This window comes from Chroicocephalus ridibundus, chromosome 2 (genome assembly GCF_963924245.1).
Source record: "Chroicocephalus ridibundus chromosome 2, bChrRid1.1, whole genome shotgun sequence".
In the NCBI taxonomy this organism is placed as follows: domain Eukaryota; kingdom Metazoa; phylum Chordata; class Aves; order Charadriiformes; family Laridae; genus Chroicocephalus; species Chroicocephalus ridibundus.
Window position 1 is genome coordinate 56,262,478 of NC_086285.1, and position 15,590 is coordinate 56,278,067.

A 15,590-nucleotide genomic window follows, 5' to 3' on the forward strand; every position below is an offset into this window, starting at 1 on the left:
TGTGTTTCTGCAGGTGTTTGCTGTGACCGCTGGCTAGACTAAGCAATCAGGATATAGGGAAACCCATTGAATATCCTTTGGGAATAGTAAGGTGGGTCACCTGCAATATAGTTCAGCTGAATTGATTTTCCTTTAAAGACAACTTATCTCTGTGGCTTCCTTTCTGATTGGACAAGCATCTTCTAAAATACTGTGGTCATTGGACCTACGAGTATACCAAGGCTCAGAGGGAGAGAAAGGTATTGGAGGTTCTCGATGGGGTATGGGCAGGTGAAGGTCACCTGCGATTTTCATCTGCTGCCGAGTTCTGCTCCAGCCCTTGGGGTTCAGCCCACTGTGAGGGCAGAAGCTGCATCTTGATCAGGACTTTCCAAAAGATGATGCTGGGGATTTGGTTCAGCTCACTGTAGAGCCGGTAGAGTAAAATCGTGCTGGTATAACTCCTGATTGCATTCACCGACCTCAGGATGGTTGCGCTGGATTTTTGCTGGTCTACCCAGGATATTGGAGGAGGTTCCCCAAGTGCTGGAGTCTTCAAATAACGGTTCTCTTACAGAGTTTTCAAGAACTCCCCAAAACTTAGTGAAAGAAAGGGACTTCCATTGATTTCACTGGGTTCTGAATCTGGCCCTCGCTATTTTATTAATGGGATTTGCCTTGTAGAACGGAGTATTTGCTGCATGGATGGTAGAGTTTTAAGGCTTCAGAGACCATCATCTGCGCCAGAAACTGCCTCTAAATGTGAGCACTCTCAAAGGTCAGGGTTGGAGAGCACTGAGGATCCAGTACTCCGGGCTGGGCTCACGTCCAGCAAATGCATTTTAGGCTTTAAGCTTCAGCAGGGTATGTTTAAGGATATTTTCAGCATTGCTTTTATGAGGAGGAGAGCGAGAATTGTTATTGACTCTTTTCCGACTGTTGATATATAAATATCTGCCAGGGGAAAAAACACCTCAGTAACCACAGGCAAATTGTGAGGGACAAAAAAGATGCTTTACCTAAGCTGAGCACGTGAAGTAAAGAGTCTCACAGCAACATCTGCCGCTCTGGGTTTTCTTCTTCCCTCTCTGTCCATAGATACATCTATGTTACCTATACCAAACAGCCCTAAATTTGTGGCCACGATTCAATTTACATGACAATCAGGAGAAAACCCAGAAGCCAACAGGGAAGAAGAGATCATATTTGGAAGCAGACACTCCTGAAGTCCTACCTGTGTCTCCACTACACTGCTAATGGTCCAGTCATTAGTGCTGCATACACAATTACCTGTTCAGCTACCCTTGAGACCGTACGCGCGCCCCCCCCCCTCCTCTACCCCCATCATCAACAGCCTGGGAACAAAACCATCAACGACTCCTTGCCTAAAAACTAAATTTCCAGTTCTCCCAGGGACTGCTCTAAATTTTGTGAAGAAAAATCCCCCAAGAAGAAAAGTTAACTAAGCAGCGTATGAAAGATACTAAATGTTTAAAAGTATGCTGGCAGCAGTTATATAAGCTCTTTTCTGTTCCAAAGTACATATCGGAAGGATATAACTAGGACAGTGAAAATGTAAAATAAATAAAAATCGCCAGCTTGGAAGAAAAAATGATGTTCATCCCACAGTCTTAAAACCATTCATGTGCAGTGATTTTTTTTACAGTTTTCTAATTTTGTAAATTATTTATAAAGTGTTGTAATGCTTCTTATATTAATTTTTTTATAAACAAATTTTTGCTATGAGGCATAAATGGTGCCTGAACAGATTCTTAGGAAGATAAATTACACGTGAGTCATACATCTTTGGGGGGCCATAAATACTTTGTTTTATTTTGTTATTGGAAACATTTCTGGTTTCCATTTGTAAACAGTTTTCATGCATTGATTACATTTGAATACCTTTTAATTTTGCATGTGACTAAAAGATAGATTGCTACCAGCAAATGAAATAAAAGTCTCTTCAGTCATATGTGAAGGTTTAATGGTTTTCCAATTGATTGATCATTGAATTTTTTAAAATATATATATATATATAAAATTATTATTTGAATAATGAACCAAGGGTTCACTTACTGTTCTGATTTTGTCTTTTTATGTTTTTCACTAAAAAGCTATTTTGGACAGTTGAAGAAATCAAATGGATTCAAATGGTTCCAGTTTCTTTATGTTATTACCGCAAAAAAAAAAAAAAAAAAAAAAAAAAGGAAAAAAAAAGAAACAAGAGAGAACAAGAAAGCAAAAAGGAGCTAGGAAGGAACAAGTAGAGGCGTATCAAAGAACTCAAGCTATAACCAAAAAGAAATATGTAAAATGCCTTTGCTCGTCTTCTCAATGCTGGACCAAAGCTCAATGTATGTAGGTATATGCACATTGTATAGATATGGCTAAATGTTGCTGACAATCTCGCAATACTAAACTGTTACTATTTAAAAAAAAAAAAAAGAAATACAAAAATAAAACTGTTCATCAGTGTTTTACCTCAGCACTCTACTTGTACCCAGTTATTGACCAACATTCAAATAAGAAGATAAGAGAGGAAATTGATTTCCATGTCAATGTTTGACTGTAAAATCTGTTTGGAAAACATTTTGTAATGAGCTTTTTGTCATGTGGTTTGCTTGTTTCCAACTTGAGATTATGTGGGGCACATTTGTTTATTTATTGTTAAAAGGTGATATTATTATTATTAATTATTATTATTACTATTATTATTATTTTTGTCCTATGTGCTATAATCTACAGAATGGTCACCAGGGTCACTTATGAAGCACTGCAGAGAGATCTGTTTTTCCATGCATGGAGCATGCAGCGGGAAAGATGGCAGTACAAAATGGACTGTATTGTGTTGTTAAAAAATACGAATAATTACAAAAGGAGTTGATGTGGTGGACTTGTGACCAAGAAACCAAACTGGATATTTAAAAGCTCCTTACTACTCTGACTTTGAAACCAAAGCTGACTTATCTGCACAGGTTGCTTAACATGAAAAAAAAATAAAAAATAAAAAAAACTGACAAAAACTGTACTTAATCTAGAGCAATATCTGTATGGTCAGTAAAGCTGCACTTTGTGTATTTCTTAACAGCTTCAGATCTGTCACTTTTAATTTGTACCATAAAAAATAAAGAATTGTTTGACATGAAAAATAAGCTCCTTTCATGTGTTTGTCTTAAATCCTCATGCATTATTCACATGATCAGAGCTCACGTAATTTCACATCCGTTCAATACAAAAACAGTTAAATGCTCGAAAGAAAGGAAGAAACAAAAATCCGTTTGCACTGTGGAGCATCACTTTATCTGCAGAACGAAACGCTGTTTCTGTACCCAGAGTGGGCATCTACATTGGTGATGTCTTATTTTCTCTACAGATACGCAGAGCAGAGGATCTGCCTCAGGAATATCGTGGGATCACTCAGGTGAGTGTGTGTTATCCCCCAGGCCAAGCGGAGCAAAGCACAGATGCACACGAAGGCCAGAAACGGTGAATGTCCCGCTGCTTCCACAGCTCCCAGAACAAAGCCCCGGTAAGTGATGGAAGGCGAGTGTGGTAGCGAGCTTCTGTCCACCTTTCAAATTATTTCTCTTGCATTTTTGCAGAGCTCATGAGCTTCGTTCCTCATTTCTTTCTGTGATTATGATATTAGGTAGCAGGAATGCCTTTTTTTTCAGGCCACCTGCATTGAGTCATATTGAATTCTGTCTAAATACATGATTCTGAAAAATCAGCACGTTTTGAGAAATGAATTAGATGTATTAGGAAGCTGTTTTAGAAGAAAGCAGCCTAGAAAAAAAGCTCTGACAATATTAGAACATTGTGTTTGAGACTTGGGAACAAAACTTTTGCAAAATCCTTTTCCTTTGTTTCTGTTACATTTCCAATACCACGTCTTAAATAATCAAAAATGAAACCAGAATATTTATTTGCATAGAATACATATTTATAGGGAGTGTATATGCAGGGAGTACCTGGCATATTTATTTATCCTGAATTTTTGCGGATTACGGAATCACAGAATCTTCAGAGTTGGAAGGGACCTCTAGAGATGATCTAGTCCAACTCCCCTGCTAGAGCAGGATTGCCTAAAGCACGTTACTCAGGACTGCATCCAGGCGGGTCTTGAAAGTCTCCAGAGAAGGGGACTCCACAACCTCCCTGGGCAGCCTGTTCCAGTGCTCTGTCACCCTCACTGTAAAGAAGTTTTTCCATGTATTTGAACGGAACTTCCTATTCCTATATCCGATTGGACTTTCCCATGCATTTTTTACTGCATTTTATGGGATACATAAGAAATATAAAGGAAAAAGGTAACTTTCTTGTAGATGTGACAATCCAAGCACCATAAACAGGGTAAAGATGATAGAGTTATAGCCTTTTGTTAGACCAGCTAGTATATGTGCAAAAAGTAGATAAGCTTTTAAGTGCCCAAATCCTCCTTTGGTCTGAAACAAAAGCAGCTGACTCCAAAGGTAAACAGAATCTGAGAACAAAGAGAAAGAGGACACTGGGGTACCACGACGATTTGAAGCTGTATCTTGGTACTACCTGCCCTTGCAATTCCTTTGCATCCTGGGCTAAACCATCACGTGCCTGCTGCGTTGCAAAAGCAGTGCCTGCGGGTTTCCACACACCGCCTGCACACAGGGAGAGCCAACGCCATCAATCCCCAAGAGGGATGCCTTGGGACTGAGTAGTCTTTACCCACTGGTGGACACCTGCTCTGCAGCGTACCTCTTACGGTGTGGATGAGGATAACCTAGCGTACTACAGACACATGGGGGTACCAAAATTACACCAGCTCTTCTAGGCATCCCCTCTCCACAGCATGGCCTAACAGCCATACTTCACGCCCACGTGACTGATCCGCTTGTATGATGTGGGTGTGGAGAACGACCCTTTGGGCTTTCGTATCAGCTGCTAAAATCTGAACGTGTATCTTGTCGGTCAATAGCGATAAAGCAACAAGCAAACATTGCTTAGAGGCTTTTTTCCCCCTACCCTATTCAAAAATGCAAACGTTTCTCTTTGGATCGTACGATGGGTCTTTTAGCTGCCTCATAGTCACATGACCTGACCTAGCTGTTACTTAAATAACATGGATCTCTTTTGTCGCAATGGTGACTTTGCAAATTGAATCAATTATGTTCCCATTGATCACTGAAAGCTCAAAATGGATCCTACCTTCACGCCACTGAAAGCTGACCATAAGACTTCGCACCCCTCACTGACTGCTTAAAAACCAACTCCCTAGAGCTTGGGTATGGCATTACTTCAGAGGTCCCTCAGTGCAGCGTTAAGGACAAAGAGCTTTAGAAGCACAGTTCTTTCCATGGCCTCTCTTTTGTACTTCTTGCAAAAAAGAACATATTTGCAATATTCTTGAGAAATTATAAACTCTGTGCCCTGCCCTTCCCTTGGGACAGATGTGATGGAAGTGAAGCTGGCACTAAGATCAGAGAACTACACAGGGAAGACATGTTTTTATACGGCCTATATGGCCCCTGTGCAGCTGGTTTACAACCAGTCACAGTTGAAATCTGTATCTGGGAGAAAAACTCCAGTATTAGCAGGGCTTTGGTAAGCAAAGATTCTCTTCTGCTGACTTAAACTTCAATTAAACAAGCACTCAGGAAGCAAAACAGACTTATCATGAGGGAAGGCTCTCTTGGGGTTTGTTTTTTAATCTGAGAATTCAGATTTAATATGAATCACTCCCATATGAGATCGTGATGTTCTTGAAAATAATTGAGAATTAAAGATTTGAAAGTGTTTTTTCTTTCTCTCTCCCTCTGCTCTACAGACCTGGAGGTTTGGGTTTTTTTCCTCATTCACAGTCTTTTACTGTTGCGTTTTCCTACATTATGGACAACAGCGGTCAGGACTGAGCAGAGAGTCACCAGCACTGAATGTGGTTTTTAATCCAGACCCCAACTGCCCTGATTTCTTCTGAAATGCCAGCAGCAGCCTTGTCTAATCCACCAAAGCGGCTGCAGGGAAGGCACGTAGGCTCATGCAATAATGATTCTTTCATTTTATTGTGTTCATAAGGACACTGAACTTCTTGTATCATTGCATGATCACTGGCCTCATGTCAAAACACCAGTTGACTTCTCAGCCCATGACCTGCATGCGTGATCACATGCACGCTCACCGTGGGTAGGTCTTGGTTTAGGCCACAAACACACACACATAAGCTCAAGGGGCAGCAAAAAATGTCTTTGGCAGTACTAAAACTGTGCTAGGGACTACCTGAGGGGGCCAGTCCTAAAAGAATATGAGAGATTCTGGTTTTGTGGAGCTGCAGCAGCTTGAAATCGTGCCATGGCCTCCACCAGCACAGCATCAACAAGCTTGTCCGGTCTGGGCTCACTTCCTTCTTTTTGGACACCATATACTGCTCGTGTTCAACTAATGAGCTCCTGGCTTTCAGTTAACAAAAATCCATGCCCCATCCAGCCGATCCATCAATACCATCAACAGGAAGATCTCCCACCTTGCGCGTTTTCTCTCAGTGGCGGTCCCAAAATAGTCCCTCAAATGGTCCCAGGATGCTGAAGGTCTTAGAGGACAGTGAGGTAAGGTGGGGACCCTGCACACATTTGAATTGCCTGGCAATTTGCAATTGATCCCGGAGGAGCCAGGGTTGCCCCAGCAGCCATGGGCTCCCTGGCTGCAGTGTGTAAGCTCTGCACGCCTACCCCTTTTTTTCCATTAATTGAAGAACTTGTGCTGACATTCAGTCATTCCTGCTAGTTTTTAATGCTATTCTCATATTCTTATGAACTGTTGATACCTTTTCTCTAAAACATATAAACTTGTCTTTTAACTATCAACTGAAATGAAGACAAAGCCATGAAGATTCTTTAATTTCTTTTTTGCAAAGAAGGCACTCTGGTGGTTTTTAGTATCTTGCCTCTGTTCTTTTGACATTTTCAGTTCAATTATGTATTCTTAAACAGAGGAACATGAAACTATCCCCAAAATTACCCCTCAGTTCCTCCACGTTAAGACATCTGAAGAGAAGCAGTTATTTCTTGACCAGCAACAGCTATTTTCAGTACTAGTTGTGTAAACTAAAGGGACTGATCTTGCAAGTGCATAATGTAGATAACTTTATTTGCCCAACTAGTGTTATTGATGTTTTGGTGCTACCTTCATAGATACATTTAGTGACATGTGTAAGTCTTCACAGGATTGGACCTGCCTCAGGCATTTGTAAATCGATACTCATATTTATCACTTTTTCTAGCTCATCCATCAGTAAATCTTGATATGTCCTTTATTATTTTTGAAACACAAACAACTCAGAGGGGACTGTATCTCAACAAAAGGTACGTGCATATTCCTTCTAAAGTCAATACAGCTATTGTTTCTGGCTCGGCAGACGGCTGCCAAAAACACTTGCTGCTGAAGATAATCGGGGGGGAGGAAACATTGAGGGAAACGGGATAAATGCAAGAGCATGAGCCATTAAATATTTTTTAATGACTCTCTATTGTTCCACTGCATTTAAGATCCTTCTCAAGGTGCGCTAAGAAATTCACATACTGACCACTAATAAGGAGATCTTAAAGCAGCTCCATTTTGTGCCTGTGATGTACTTAATCCCAAGCACGTCCATCAGCAACCTGACTCTAAGATTTATCAGCTAATCTGGGGAGGAAAACTCACCAGGTGGTCTATACATCCAGAGTGAGGAACACAAAGAGCAGGGATCAAAAATCCACACTGGCAGATGCATTTTACAGGTCTTCAAAGAAATTACTGAACAGGTAATAAGTACTAAAGACCACATGTAAGAAAGAAAAAGAAAAAAACTTGCAGTCATTTGTTAGGGAAAAAAAAAAAGGAAAAAGGCACAACTGACAGATTATGTCTCTTCCTAAAATGTGTTAGAACAGCTGTACATGGTAATAAAAGCCTATCAATCGCTTGGTATCAGCTGAGCCTACACTCACTGTACATCAAGCTTGTGAGGAGCCTGTATTATTTATAACATTCTTCTGCTGTGGTTAAAGGTGTGATATCAAAAGCAGGTCCTGTGGCCCCAGACATCAAGTGAAGATGAGAATATGACAAGTTACATTTATGTCTGGAAATGGCTTGAATTTCACACTAAAATTGAAACCTGACCGCTCTAAACAAGTTAACATTTTTAAAAGATAAATCCTGAGCCTACGACTATTTTAGTGGAGTAAAAGAAATAATTTTCCTAAAACTAATATAAATCCTCTTTGATATGTAATCATTCATGATTTTTTGAGGGCAGGAAGGTAATATCCATTTTCAAAGAGTCATGTGGCATGGTTAGTTATTTTTTGATTCTGCTCAGCTAGATTTTTTCTATTTTAGTTTTATCAACATACTGTAATTCTGTAATATTTCAAAGTGAATGTGTCTATGTGCAAAGCCAGCATCTCCAGCCTAGTCCAATCACGCCTCAGGTAAGCAATCCGTTCTGCGAGTATTTAAATGCTTTCATAGACACGTTAGCTTGGTATTGTAAAGAAACAACCCATTGCATGCTTGCTCTCTTTATCTACCTAGAATTCATACAATTTTAACCTCAATGCTTTAAAACACTTGCCAGTTTCAAACTCACCTGACAGAAGGGAAGAAACCTCACAGGTTTAATGAAAATAGCCAAGAGAAGAAAGAGGCAGATTAGAGACCCAGGTGAGAAAAAGGCTGCAGTAAGCTCAGCCCTTACTCAACACCAGAGAATCAACATGGGAGAAGGAGAAAGAAAGTCCTTCTAAAATCCCCAGCTGCAGCACAAAATATCACGCTGAGTTCACGAGCCACCAGGAGATGCACATCATAGGAAACCAGATTTCATTAGTCCTGGTGCTCCCACTTCTTCGTATTTTTCACGTGATTTACAAGCCTGGCCACCAATGCCTCAGAACAGGCATACCAGCAAGGACCAGTGGGCTGCCTGGTCTCACATAGCCCACTGCTAACTTCTTCAGAGGAGTCAGTCTTGCAGGGGTACATTCAAATTACAATAAATGAGCACAACTCTTTTCCCAGCACAACAGGTAGGTTGGCCTTGGCTTCCTTTAAAACTGTTCCCTACTGTGGAGAGGCACTGTCTTTAAAATAAAGTAGTCTGTCACTTCCATTTCCAATACAGCAGTTATATTGTAATTTAGGATGAAAAAAATCTCTAGCTGAAAAAAAGCATTCCGTTCCTATTGCACTGGGAAGGTGATTAAAAGGAAGGGGGAGAGGAAAATAGCCTCCCAGTAGAAACTGTTTATGAGGTATTGTATTAGAAAGTCTATTTTTCTGGCTCGGGGTTTAAATCGGAAAAATAGGCTACCTGTGAACACAGGAGAGAAATAAACACAACTTTTCATTCATTAATTTAACAAAATCTGCAGCAGGTTTGAGGCCATTTTTGTTCGCTACTGTCAGCAAGATTTTGCACACTGGAAGCAGCCTATGTAAACTGGGGGGAGATGTTCAAGAGTACGAGATTATAGGTTTACCTTAAGTAGCTTTGTTGCTTAGCTGATTGAGTGTTGGTTCCAGAACTGGACGGGATTTGGACGTTTCTTTTCAATGCTTTCCTCTTCTTCTAAAGCTCATCTACTTTCCAAGAAGCTCTGGGACTCACTGCCTTCAGCACCCGTGCAGTAAAATGGGTTAGAGGAGGCCAGCAAAGTCTAAATCCAGTTCAGTTTATCAGAATAAAGGTTGATCGTGTTTGGCAGAGAGCCTTATTGCTCTCTCCTGAACCCACGCATCCAAAGAGGAAAACACACGTCCTACCACAGAGCATTGTGGCAAGACAAATGTACTGCAAGGCCAAATGAAGCCCACACCAACCTTACAGGCAGCTCTCTGCACCGGGGGTGCGTCTTCACAAGCTGTCAGGTAATAAACCCTGTGGCTGGAAGAGAAACCCCCTCAACGCAGACACCCGGAGCACATGGTGCCTAGCTCCTGAAGCGTAAGGACACTTCCGCGTGCCAGAATGGGAAATGTGAATAAGGAAGCAAATCCATTGCACATGCACAGACACCGAGGAGCTGGAAAGCACTCTGGAACTGACCTTCCAGTCTCCAAAATGGGAAAACCTGATGAAATAGTGGGTTTAGCTAAGGCATACAGCTAATTGGGTTAAAATACAGTCCTGGAGAACTTTTCTTTCATGAGACGGTAAGGTAATTTTTAAGTATAGTCCAGATAACCAACATGCGTTTTTTCCCCTTTGCTTGGTCAGTCCTAGTGATTTTCCTTCAGACTTTTCAGTGTTTCAGCCATCGCTTTCTTTTGCCCTCGATGTTTACAGCGCAACCTGAACAGAGTCAAAGACTATGAATGTAGCTGGCAGATGCAATTTACAGTCTTCCCCAACACCCTGACATCCAGATCAACTAGGCAACGACTTTCAGAAGATGATGATCCATAATTTTTTCTTGGCGTGGGCAAATGTGCTCTGCAAACATCTGCAACAGTAAAATTGGCTGCTATGCGCCTTTCTCATCCCTGTCCCCAGCTGCCAAAGGTGACTGACTCTTCAGATCTTCCAGCAGATACTCTCTTCTTCTCATTCACCAGCTCATTTCTGTTGGGACAACCTCAACAAACACTTAGTATTCCAATTTTCTAGCTAACCCACTTCTGTATGACTGAAACAGGTTGAAGAGCAATCACACAAACCGCTCCGACGGCAAAGGTGCAAAAAGAAAGCACAGAGGAAAAGACTGAGCACAGAAATGTCATCCATGAGCACAGCTGGATCCAAAACCTCACCCCACCCGACACTCCCAAAAAGCAGGTAACTACTCACTGCCTCAGAGTTTCAGCACGCCCCTTAGGAAGATTCACACCACCTAGGATTGTGCTTTGAACTTTCTGCTTTCTTACATCCTCTCAGTAATATTTAATCTTTTTGTTTTCCTTTGGCAACGTGAAGAATATGCCATATCTATTCTGAAGAACGAGAATTATTTGTTTGAGGACTGGCTTGCCAGAAATAGCTGTATTTTTGTTAATGAACCTCAGAGACTGTTTCCTTTAAACAAGGAATTCTGTGAGAAAAAGTAATTGAAATGTGCTCTTTTTTTTCTTATCAATATTGAAGCAGTTTGCCCTTTTTCTTTATTAATATTTTACCGTTACGACATGACCAAATCCTTTCTTTACCTTTCAATCACATGAATCCTAATTTAAGCAGCCATTCTGGTGAAGAAGAAAAATTAAAAATTGTTATTTTTATTTCATAAGGTAAGGTGGCCCCAGACGTGAGCATGTCTGAGTAAAAAGCCAGTTGTTGACCACCCTGCACTCCCTGCTACCATGCTGGGAGGAACTTTATCGCACACGTGAAGTACCAGTCAGGTAGAAAAATCAAGACCTGTCTTTCTCATTGATGTAGTGTAGCACGTACAGCAAGAGAGAAAAAAAAAAAACCACAATCAAGCTTTATATGCCTACATAGACCTTGTCCTTCCACTTGAGACTCCTGACAGACTGCAAGATACTACCAGTGTAACAACAGTTTTCCCGTTACGGATACCGCTCTGCTTTGAGCCTGGTTTGTCATCAACAATTCACCTCACATAGGACACCAAATGGTGTCCCTCATGTGAAAACAACTTGTAAACTAATAAATAAGAGGAAGAGATATTTAATAATTGATAATGAAATGGAGTAAAACCAGTGACCTTGGCAGGAAACATTCTGCGTCTTATTAGCAATTGCCAGAGCCAGTCATCCATCCTCCTTAAATCCATTTCCTGAATGCGTTGCCTCTCTTGAATTTATACTGCTCTGGCATCAAACCATGAACATCACACTTCTGATGTTCACTGTCTGCAGTCTAAATCCAGCAGACTTTGCTCCTCCTACCAGCAATGGCCTCTCTGTCTATTTTTCTTACACACAGATATATATGCTTCTCTAAATTTTCCACAAAAGTCTAGCTGTAGAAATATTTGTGGGTTCGATAATTTTATTGATCTTGGTAGCCTCAGGTTGCATAGTGCCTGAGCACAACTGGAGTTTATGGACTACTGGCACGAGGTACATATTTTAGAGTCCTCCTTAGAAGCTAGAGGAAAAATGAGGGCCGTATTATTCCTTCTACAGGTTTTATGGTGGAAAAAAGTGCATTGTAGACAACAATTACTCAGTACGTTGTGCAAAAATCATTGCCAGGGACCAAAAAATCACCTCCTATACAGTGTTGTTGGCAGTACAACAAACATTCTACACCAGAATTTTTATAAGTAGTATTAATCTTTCCTGCTGGAGTTGGCCACTGTTAATGCACTGTCATGGTAAGGCTATATGTTTAAGCCATTCAGAAGTCCTTCCATTTTAAATAAACTGTTTTTCAAGTGCCTTTCGACCATACCAATTGCATCTACATATCCTTTCTTCGTCTTCTGGAGACTTAACCGGAGCATTCAGCCTTTCGGAAGGGATGCAAGATTAACCACATTTACCGTGTACGTATATGTGAATATATATTCACACAAATGCAAATGAGCATATACGTGTTTATGTGAATATAGGTATTTGTTGTATTTTTATATATACACACACAAACATGCCATGGATGCAGATATAGATCCATAAAGCTTTTCAGTTGTTGCCATTGTAGCCACATTTTAATCCATTGCTGAACAAATGGTTGACCCACTTAATCTTTTTCTAAAGAAATGCCTTGCTGTATTATTTTTGGCTTCAGTTGCGTTTTAAAGCACTCGCCCCTAAACTAGAACTGGGGAGGTTCCAGGTTTCAGAAAAAGGCTAGCATTCACTAGTCTCCAGAACAAGAGCAGCCTGTTCCCTGAAATAAACCTTCCTAACAATTTTCCTTAATGTGTTTGTGTATTTTAAGAGCGCAGCAGCAGCAGCAGGGGAACAGGTCAAGTATTTTTGATGATTTCATTCCTTGCACCACACAGCTAATTATTTTGGAAGGCTTTTTTTCTTTTCATCTTTTCATTCCGCACAAATATGGATTGATTTTTAGTTTTTTTTCTTCTGCCATTGCCTGCAGCAAAGTGAAATGCACACATAAAATAACCATATAAAAGTCTAACAACTTTTTTCAAAGTGTTTTCTTACACATCCTCCTGGAAGAAAATTCACAGAGGTTTGTTGTTGAGGGTGTGGGAGATGTTGCAAGAGGAGGGAGGCTAGGATATATATACCCATGCCTAGATTCAGAACAGCTTTAAAATAATAAAACTTCTGATGAGCAGCTGCAAGGAAGGGAGTAAGCGGGAGAGAATCTGGATTCCATGAGATTAGACTATAATAAGAGGTGTCAATGGTAATAAACAATAAATGAGACTTGAATGAAAACTGGAAAAAAAGTACTTCTCTGCGCCTGTGTTGAAACTCGTTAGTGAACTTTGATTAGTGACCTCTCTGTGTTTGCTTTCTGAAGACATTTGGGGGTTTGAGCTGCAGTGCCATCTTTATTGTCCAAGCCTAAAACTCAAATAACCACTTACACTAAGTTTCAAGAGGCAGATGCACTGTCTTCACTAGCCACTCTGAGGGATGTTACATAAAGCACAAATAAGATAATTAGCGGAAGCATTTTTCCGGGGTGTAAAAGAAGCCAGCTGCATACTCTGAATTCAAATTCAGGAACGGTCTGGTTTCCTCTCAGATGTGGTGGAAGAGTCCAGTTTGGTGGTGAACGGCAAGTTGTGTCATGAAACGGATGAAATTCAAACATAAATTATCCTGTCAAGATAGACTGTCACTACTGGAAATTACTCTCAGCAATCTGAAGTGGTGTTGAATGATACGGGCTGTTAGTTATTTTCCACTATCCGGTACAATCTAAAGTAACAGAGCTATTTACATGAAAGTACATAAATCACTTTATTTAGCTCTGGGAACACTGACATTTTCCATCTGAAAACCACTTGGAAGGTTGCACAGATGTATCCACAGCCTCCAAAATGTTAAAACTCTTTGTGTTGGTGTTTTGGTGGGGCACCCCTGGAGAAGAGCCCTATGGACTCCGCTCCCCCTTTGCTTCCCAGCAAGGCAGACTGCCCTGTTGTCTTTCTCCAAAAGCCTTTAGAGGAGCTTCCTTGGTGCCTCTCTGCACAGGCGAGTACAGGGTACACTGCTGCAGCACTCGCACAGCAACCACCACCCAGAGCACCCGTGACCGCAGCTCCCTCAGATCATCTCGAGGAGTTTATGGTTTCCCCCTCTCTTTCCCAAGGTCAGAAGTCACTATAATCTTGGCGCTTCTCTTGGCACCATGTACGCAACGTTCAGATGAACACAAAGTGAGCTGGAACAGGTCTTCAGGGGCTGGACGTCTGACAAACTAAAGCACGCATCTAGTGATTGTCTTTGTCAGCTCTTAGTAGACAATGTTTTAACATTTACAGGTAACTGAACGCTGCCATTTCCAATACATTTACAGTAAGAATCTCCCTCATCATTAATTCTGCAGGCTTCTATGGATGTTAAAATGGTGTTGACATTTAAAGCACGCCAACTCTAATACTAGCAACCAACAGAGATGTCTGCATATCTGAAAATAAAGTTCCACACTGCTGACAATTATTCTGGTTTCTAGCATTCAGCATTTGTCTTGGTAGGTGACGTGTATGTGTGCACAGAAAATTGAAGAGGCAACTTCAAAGGCACATGGGCAGACCCACAGAATAGCAAAAGAGGGAGTTTTGAAAACCAGTAGCTGTCTCAGAAGGCAGAAGTGGAGCAAGCATGGACCATCCTGGAGAAGATCTACAGGGCTGGCGAGACGGCAGATGGACTCTGGGAGTTGCTGGCCCTTTTCTCTTCAAGGGGCAAAAATTCTGGCTGCATTTTCAGGCTTTGCCAGTTTGATTTAGCGTTTATTTTCTCAAGAAGATGAACTTGTGCAAAGCGTGGTGCTGTCAGGGCACCAAGGGCATCAACAGACCTTACTGTTCCTGCCCAGCCCCTCCCCAGGGCTCCCTCCACCACTGCCCACAGCTCAGGACACTGTGTCAGACAACCCGAGGGCCATCGGTCCCTGCCACAGGAATGCTGACCTCCAGCTCCCCACAGCCCTGCCCTGGCACTTCACCCCACCAAGCCAGCCTGACCTGCTGGCTAATGTACTGGCATAGCCTCAAATCAGCCTCATCACCACGAACTTGCCTGACAACCTGAGCTGAGCCCAGCTTCCCACCCTCCCTAAGCCTGCCCTGCTCACCTCTCTCAGGGATGGTGGGACCAGTTTCCCAGCCAACACATCCTGCTGGCTTGATCATCCTCCTTCCAGTCCCTTAAGGAGCTGCTGCTCTGGCTGTCCCCTGACGGGTACTATCCAAAGTAGCTTTGGGAGAATAGCTCCCTTGGAGAGGAGTAGTAAATGTTTCACCTGGATCATCTTGGAGGCTGGAGCCACCCGAACACTCAGAGGTGCTTGTTCTACAGTTAGACCAAGAAACCTTTGCTTCCCCAGGCTTGTCTTGACTGTCTATATCAGAAATAGATGTATCATTAGACCCCGAGACAGCACTGAACAAGAACGCTTAATGAGGCACTGCGCACTGGCAGAGCGGTAACCTTGGAGTGCATATTCCCAGTCTATTGCAAACATGAAGTCAAACTCGTTAGCA